Below are 7,915 nucleotides of genomic sequence, written 5' to 3'. Positions count from 1 at the left end.
AAAGCAGCTTGCTATTCCGGCCAAATGAAAGAACAATATGGCATCACTGAAACTAAGTTTGTAAGTCTAATAAAAAATAATAGTGAGCAACACACATACTACATGTACTGTATGTATGTGTTGCTCACTATTATTTTTTATTAGACTTACAAACTTAGTTTCAGTGATGCCATATTGTTCTTTCATTTGGCCGGAATAGCAAGCTGCTTTCGATCTGTACACGTAAGCCATTTAATTTGTATATTACACAAATGTTTCCGTGAACTGACAGTTTTTAGGTTAGAAAGGTGCGAAAGTGCAGAATCACTCCAGCATCCCCTTAAACCTCCACAGATCACATTAGGCCTTGCCTTTGCGCATTAACGCCTTTATCGACGCTTTACAATTCAAATACAGATTTGATATTTTTATTGCAAGAAAGTGACTGCAAAGTAACGATTCGTTACTTTTTCAGTAACTGTAACGCGTTGCTTTTCAGAATTGGCAACTTGTAACTGTGACTAGTAACATTTTCAGCAAAAAACTGTAACTGTAACTTTTATAAAGTAACTTTCCCAACCCTGGTTATAAAGTATACTGCGATTTTCAGTAGTAAAGTTTCCTATTATGAGATAAATTCCTAATACAGGGTGTTCCAGGAGGAAAGGTCAATATTCTGGGAGATGATAGTATCGGTCATTTTAAGCAAAAATGTTTATGTGAATGTATGTCCCACTCCCCACTTTCCGAGATAGAGAGCTATCTGAATGTACAGTTGCAAAATTACTGACAAGAAAGAAATACTACGTACTATTTCTAATATTTATTGTCCACGATTCGGAATTCTGCGTGTAGGAAAGCGTCGAAGGTATTCTTCAACAATAGCTACCATCACAGAAACCATAAACATATCTGCATATTCAACATTTGTGAATATACGAGGCATTTTGAACATTTCTACAATTTTATCAGCGCAAGTCAACAGACGTATAAGAGTAAATTCCCGCAGACGTTTATGAGGGTGGGTGAAGGGCGAGTTTACAGAAAAAAAGTAACTACACGAGATATTCAAGTGGCTCTATCTCGGAAACAGTGGAGAATGGGACATACATTCATATGTACAGTTTTGCTTAAAATGACCGATACTATCACCTCCCAGAATACTGACCGTTCCTCCTGGGACACCCTGTATAAGATAGCAGGGTTTGCTAAATTGATAGGCCTCATCTGTTGGTTTTATCGTCAATTTATTGCCCTTGGGGTGAAACCTGTTTAGCGGAAAATTTATTGTTAGATCGTGTAATTGTGGTAAATAAGATTTGCAATTAAATTTTCATGTTGAAAACCTGCTATCTCATATTAGAAGCCTATCTAAAAATAGAGAACTTTCCTCTGCAGTTATAGCTGCAAATCAGTGACTGTCCACTGTTTTCAGTGATAAATCACTGATTGACTTTTAGAGAGTACGTCGAGAAATACTATTCCGAAAGTAGGAACATCGAGTCAATTCAAGTTATTTAGGGAATAACGTTTTATAGCGCAGTGCTCATGAGGGCGCGACCACTCGCCGGTTGAGAACTAATTGTAAGTTACGAAAGATTGTTCAGGCGTGTTTTGACGCTCGCGAACCGACGCGAGAGCTCCGCGGGTATCTCGGCGATGGCAAAAGTAGCGGTTGTTAAACTTTTTACCTCTACCGCCGTGTAGATACTCCTGTAGATGCTGCTCAAGTTTGAGGGTTGCCCAGCTGGCACATTAACGGTACTTCTTGATACCGTTTGATCGCGTTCGCACTTTAGACGCGGAAAGTGCGTCGTAATTTCGCGCCCGCCCCGCGCAAGTCTTGCGAAACGGCTACATTGTAATTTGAACGAAACAATTGGCCGCCTTATCTGTTCCGCCGAGAGAGAATCCCGTTTAAAGGCTTGATCGACGACGTAAAACAGGCCGAGGGATTTGCCTAAGAGATGGCCCCGTAAAATGCCCCCGTAAAAGAGAAGTCTCTTCTGAAAACGCTCTTCACCGCCAGTTGAATGTGGGCAATCGCGAATACGAATTTTCGAGCAATATATTATCGCGGGAATAAAATTGAAGTAAAAAGTGCTCCTTCGAATGAATGACGTAATTACGTATTACAGCGATACTCGGTTTGAAATAACTAAAATTTTTTATTCGAAACGGCACTCGCGGATTTTTTTATCGTCGAATATCGCGGTTAAATATTTGAACGTATAATATTAAATATTTTAAACTTTTCTATTTTATTTCGTCTGTTTAATATTATAATATTTTAATATATTAGTATATTTAAATATATTTATTAATATAAATATAATTCAGGGTACTTTTTAGTCAGCGCGCACTCGAAAGAGACGCACTGTACGTAACAGTATACATACGTACAGTGAGATTATGGTACTTGTACACAAAGCAGTTCTCGCAGATTACTTTACCTGAAATTGCGCGGCTTCATTATGTACAAGGAGCTTAATGAACTATTCGTAGATGAGAGCTCGTTTTACTAATGAACAGGAATACTTTTCCTTAAGACGATCACGAAGCGGATGAATCACGGTTTGCGTGTATACATAATTATTTCGAAGAAATAATTTAACACAGTTTCCGCATGAATGTCTAATTTACGCGAGGCATTATAATGGCATTTTCTGGCGGGCGTATCATTTTTCGCTGTAATAAACTTCAAGGTGCTTATTAAGCCATAATTGACTCCGGATATTCACGCAACCCAGAATTGCAACGAAACATCTGGGGCGAATAAATTAGTATGCGCGTATGTGTCCGCACGTGCGAATTGAATTATTACAACATCTATTTTGCACGCGGGATTTTTAAATAGCTTTCCCGTCGCGTACATTTGGGGAAGCACGAATGCGAGGGGAGTGAGAAAACGAAGTGATACGTGTGAGGGATTATAGTGTAAGAGCGTAATAAAAGTTTTACTACTGACGGGGCCGTAAGCAACGCTGGAACAAGGAGTACCGTGCAATAAAGTAACAAAACTAAGAAGTCCAGCGTTACGAGAGAGGACCGCTGTATGCGCGAGCGTACATCTTTACCTCCGCTTAAATCGTAAAAATAATGTGGAGAATAATTCCAGGTATATAAAAAGTATCCCGCCCTTTTTGTTGAATTTTATTAGGGGTACTCGTATTCTACGTCGGCAACTTTCTCGCCAGGAAGCTTTCTATGTATCGCATATCGCGCGCCAAGTTTATTCGTCAACATTTTCTGTTTACCAACGTGAAGTGTTTTTTAAGCGACGACGAGAGTTTGGCGAGGAAATATGAATTTGTCATTTTATAATTTCGTTTATCGCGAGAGCAACATTAGTATAAGGGTTTCGTAAATAAAAATTCTTCAGATGCTTTTATGCTTTTCACGTTAGCTTCACGAGACTTGACGCAATATCGTGAGGTCTCGTGTTCGTTTTCTTCAAGTTTCTGCCATTTCGATTTTCGTACGGATGAAATTTCATCTGAAATTGATCGCGAAGGGTTAACGAGACGCGAAACTTGAATCTTGAATTCTAGAATATCGTACCCGCGAGCTATCGTATCGTTCCTCTTCGACAAATATGGGCAATTCTACCGTCTACCCCGGTTGATTCGATGCCTTTTGGATGAATCTAGGGTAACACGTTTTGCTTTTCTATGATAGTTTCGGCAACGCGGACTGAAAGCAAAAAAAATTGCCTTGCAATCAAGCCACTGCCGTTCGGTGTATCAAGAGGCGGATTTGTGTTGCAGTAAAAAAATTCAATTTACCTTTTTCATCTATTTTTGCGTTTTGCTTTTTTATTTGTTATCGTTACATCTCTGTCGCTCTCAAGTGCTGTCTCGTTTTATATAAACGGCTAATTAAATGTAAACCGTAGGATAATTCGTGTAGAAAATACGAGTCGCTTTGCGCGCTATTTCTAGCAGATATAATAATTTATGTCCATGGTCAAGTACAAATACTCGCGTTATCGCACATAATTTGTACGGCACGTACTATTTATCAAAATAAGTGGTGCTTAGACAAGCTAGGTATGCCCTGGAACATCTAAATTAGGCCGTTGGGCTAATTTCCGCGCTCGGATATATTCGGATATACGAGTAGTGTGTACCATTTGAATTACAAATTTAGCCCAGGATGCACACCATTCATCCCTTCAACGATATTTAATTACATTATTAAGCGCATAAAAAATGCCAAAATTAAATTAATTCCGCTTCGGAATACACACTCAGAGAATTTTCTTTTAAAATTTATTCCGAAAATCATATGATCGTGGGACAACATGGCATTTTGAACAACTTTATGAGTTTTTGAAATTTTACCGTACATTTTACTAGTAAAATGTATACTAAGTACATTCTCTAGTGAAATGTACAGTAAAATTTAAAAAAAACTCATAAAATTCTTCGAAAGGTCGCGTTGTCCCACGATCACATAATTTTCAGGATAAATTTCAAATGAGAATTCTCTGTTTGTACAATTGATGCTGAAGCTCACGCAACAAAAACTGCGAAAATCACGTGATCGTGGGACAACATGGCATTTTGAACAACTTTATGAGTTTTTTGAAATTTTACCATACATTTCAGTAGCGATTGTACTTGGTATACATTTTACTAGTAAAATGTATGGTAAAATTTCAAAAACCCATAAAATTCTTCGCAATGCCGCGTTGTCCCAATTACATAATTTTCAGGATAAATTTCGAAAGGGAATTCTCTCCGTGAGAGAATTAATGCTCACGCAAGAAAAACTGCGTTCTTTACGCACTGCCCATGCGTCCTTTTTATTGCTTATAATTTCGAGAGTCTAATTTATTTATTTTAAATTCCGAAGTTTTTACGTTGTTGTAAAGTTTCCCCGCTGGTCATTCCTGTTCGTCACGGCGGGCATCCACGTAGGTTACATCCATTTTTTGGGTTACAAATGTCAAGCGTGCCGCGCTCGTGAACATGATCAAGAGAAACATTGCGTTAAAGTATATATCTCTCGCGTCGCAGCGGCGTGTCGAAGGGGTTGAAAGGGGAAAAAAGGAGGCCCGTTATTTCTTTTTTCCCTTCCGCCTTCATTTAACCGGGGCCGAATTTTTTCGTCGTCGGCACGAGCCGCTCGCGCGACGAGTCAACCGCAAAGTAAATTGAATATCATCCATCGACATGCCAGGCTATTTCGGGACCACTACTTAATTCCCATCGCTAGGGCGACCCTCATGATTGGACTCGGCTTACCGCAGAGAAATTCATCTAGACAGGACTTGCCTCTGTCACCTGCCAGTCTTTGATAAACGCTCGCCATTAAACGGTCCCGATATCGCGCAACAAATTATAAAAAAATGTAAGAAATGATGCACTCAGCGCTACTTTGCTGGAATTAGTCGCTTTAATTAAACGTAGTGGTGTCGTTGCAACGACGTCGGGTAATGGGCAATCCCTTTTTTGCGGAGAGCATCGGGTGCTATCCGAAAAAGAAATGAAAAAGACTGCGATTTATCTTTGCCTACGATATATTCGATATATTCCTCGCGCGTGCTGTAATTTGCGATACCTGCGTTACGTGACCCGATACCCTCGTGCGCGTTCTTCGAAAATATTAGCGAGGTAAAACTGACGGATGCCGCGCGTCCACGAGGAGAGCATTACGATCTTTAACGAGACAGAGGCAATATTTTCGAATGAGAGAGCAATTCTTCAATCTGGAAACGATCCAGCATTTCTGTATCTCGCTTATTAAGCGTCATAGCGTGTGACGTGGGATAATGCTGCAAGGAGCGAGTCCTCCGTCGGAGCCGTTCGCAGTCGTGAATCAGCAATGGGCGCGGGTATCGAAAGTCGATACGTCATACCGTGAAATGTGAACAGAAACTCGCACAATTGCTGGAGTTTTTGGATAACAAGTCTAGCACAGGGAGTCACGTGAAAGCGCCGTGTAGGTACGTGCACGAATGCAGATAGCTCGACGTAAGCTTTTAAAAGTGTAAACTTGAAAAAGAATTCATTAATATTCTATCGATTTACTTCGATATCCACAACGAACGGAATATCAAAAGGCGTGACCCAAATTCTTATAAATTAGCATCCAAAGACAATTGCGCTGTACTGAAAATAAAACTTTATTCTTCTCTCTCTCTCTCTCTCTCTCTCTCTCTCTCTCTCTCTCTCTCTCTCTCTCTCTCTCTCTCTCTCTCTCTCTCGTGCTTTATAAAATCGTAGATTTATATTTTGTTTCGCTGCGATTTCACTTGCGGGTATTAATACTCAAATGAATATCTCTTGCACGTCGATATCGCGTATAATTCAAAATCGAATAAGTAACTCTTACAAAGGAAACAATATAATATTATTATATAGATATTCGTATATTTATAGTAAATAATTTCTTTCAAATAACGGCGAATTGTACGCAGCTGTAAACACACAACATTATTAATTTCCTGTAATTAATATTGACGTTGACATCATCGCAACGTCAGTTAATGATCAGTTATTTAACGTCCCGCCGTGTCTATGTGTACGCCACGTGTGTGACTCGCGTATACAAAATGTATTCGGGGGCCGATACCGGAGATATTGCAATTCCGGATGACGGCGGATCACAATTAACATACCTAGGAATTTATCGAACGCGAAATCCCTGCGATGTGAACTCTATGAAAATTTTCCGGGTGGCCGTCGCGCCGGATCTTCCCTCGTTCATGCTTGGCCAACTTGGTGTGTTCTCCCCGTCGTTCTAGTTGGAGAGACAGGAACATTAACCCTCGTGCAGACTAACTTCCGCGAGACTGGGTCCTTCCTAAGTCCTTCACCGAACACATTCGGCAGTCCGCCGCGTCATGCTTCGTACGTCAGCGCGGGGCGATTTCGCAAACACAATAGAAAATTTTCAGGCGGTCTCCGTGGAATTCCCGATAGTGCCGACGTCCGCGCTCGTTTTCTAAATGCGGCCGGCAAAATTTCAGTTACGGAAAAAAATTTGTCCGGCCTTTGAAAATTATTCTCCCACGGGTACTTTATGCGAATTACGTAACGATCGATGGACCGTAGTCACTGATTTTTTTTTAACGATACACATCGATTTGAAACGTGTCCGTTAATTACTTGTTCATCGAGCATACTGTTCGATTGATCGATAGACGTACGTTTTCTATCGTCCAACGCAAGTCGGGGGCTGGAGATGCTTAAAGATCGATCTCTTCCTGTCACCAGCACGCAGCACCGTATCCCCCGGAAATTCACTAGTAACCCCAAGTTCGTCGGTCCCGCGCCTATCAGTCGAGTCACGTCCGCCTTTCCTTTGGATTCCCTTTCGCACGAGCGAACTTTCAGAGTCGAGCCTGCCCACGGTTTAGGCCACGATTAATCGTGGCTGCGTCCGACGCCTCATTTTCACATGCAAATTTTTTACGTGAAAAAATTCGAGACGTTACCCCGCCAGTTTGCCAGACCGGAGAATTTCCATTTCGAGCGGTCTGGCGGAAGGAACTCGCCAGGTTTCAGGCTCTGTCATCAATTCTATCGACGTGTTTCGCGGCACGGAAGTATTACTTTTTTTTTCTTGCGTAAGTGCGGATGCGACCAGCCTGAGGTGGTTATCGAGACCTCGTGCGCGTGTCGCGGGCACCGAAATTCGCATGCAACTCGAGTTCCTCGACGGCTCTCGGCCGACTGACCGAAAACGAGGCTCTACCTCCCGCGCCTCGTTATCCGCGCATGTGCCACCGTAGATATATAAGACGAAGTTTTGGTGTAAAGTCTAGAAAAATTACATGACTGGCAGTCGAACACGCGGCAGTTGACTCATTTATAATAAAATGCGGAAGTTGCTTCCGCCTTGTGACCACAAATGGTTTTGTCATCAAACTGTAACGTGCGTGTAAATTTAACACAAATTTAAACTTTTTAATCTCTAAAATAAATCT

The 7,915-nt window shown here is 41.1% G+C and overlaps 1 protein-coding gene across 1 annotated transcript in view; it reads right to left on the bottom strand.

The window, feature by feature from the left end:
• LOC105568686 overlaps positions 1 to 7,661 on the bottom strand; it is a 59,404-nt gene extending 51,743 nt beyond the window's left edge. Inside the window, exon 1 of the mRNA XM_012024545.1 lies at positions 6,605 to 7,661. The gene's annotated coding sequence lies outside the window, so the exon portion shown is untranslated. The remainder of the gene's footprint in view (positions 1 to 6,604) is intronic.
• Between the last annotated feature and the right edge of the window lie 254 nt (positions 7,662 to 7,915).

Source organism: Vollenhovia emeryi, unplaced genomic scaffold, assembly GCF_000949405.1.
Source record: "Vollenhovia emeryi isolate VEMERY1.0 unplaced genomic scaffold, V.emery_V1.0 DF939128.1, whole genome shotgun sequence".
Taxonomy (NCBI): domain Eukaryota; kingdom Metazoa; phylum Arthropoda; class Insecta; order Hymenoptera; family Formicidae; genus Vollenhovia; species Vollenhovia emeryi.
Note: the sequence above shows the minus strand (reverse complement) of the source record. Positions and strands in the feature narration are given on the sequence as shown.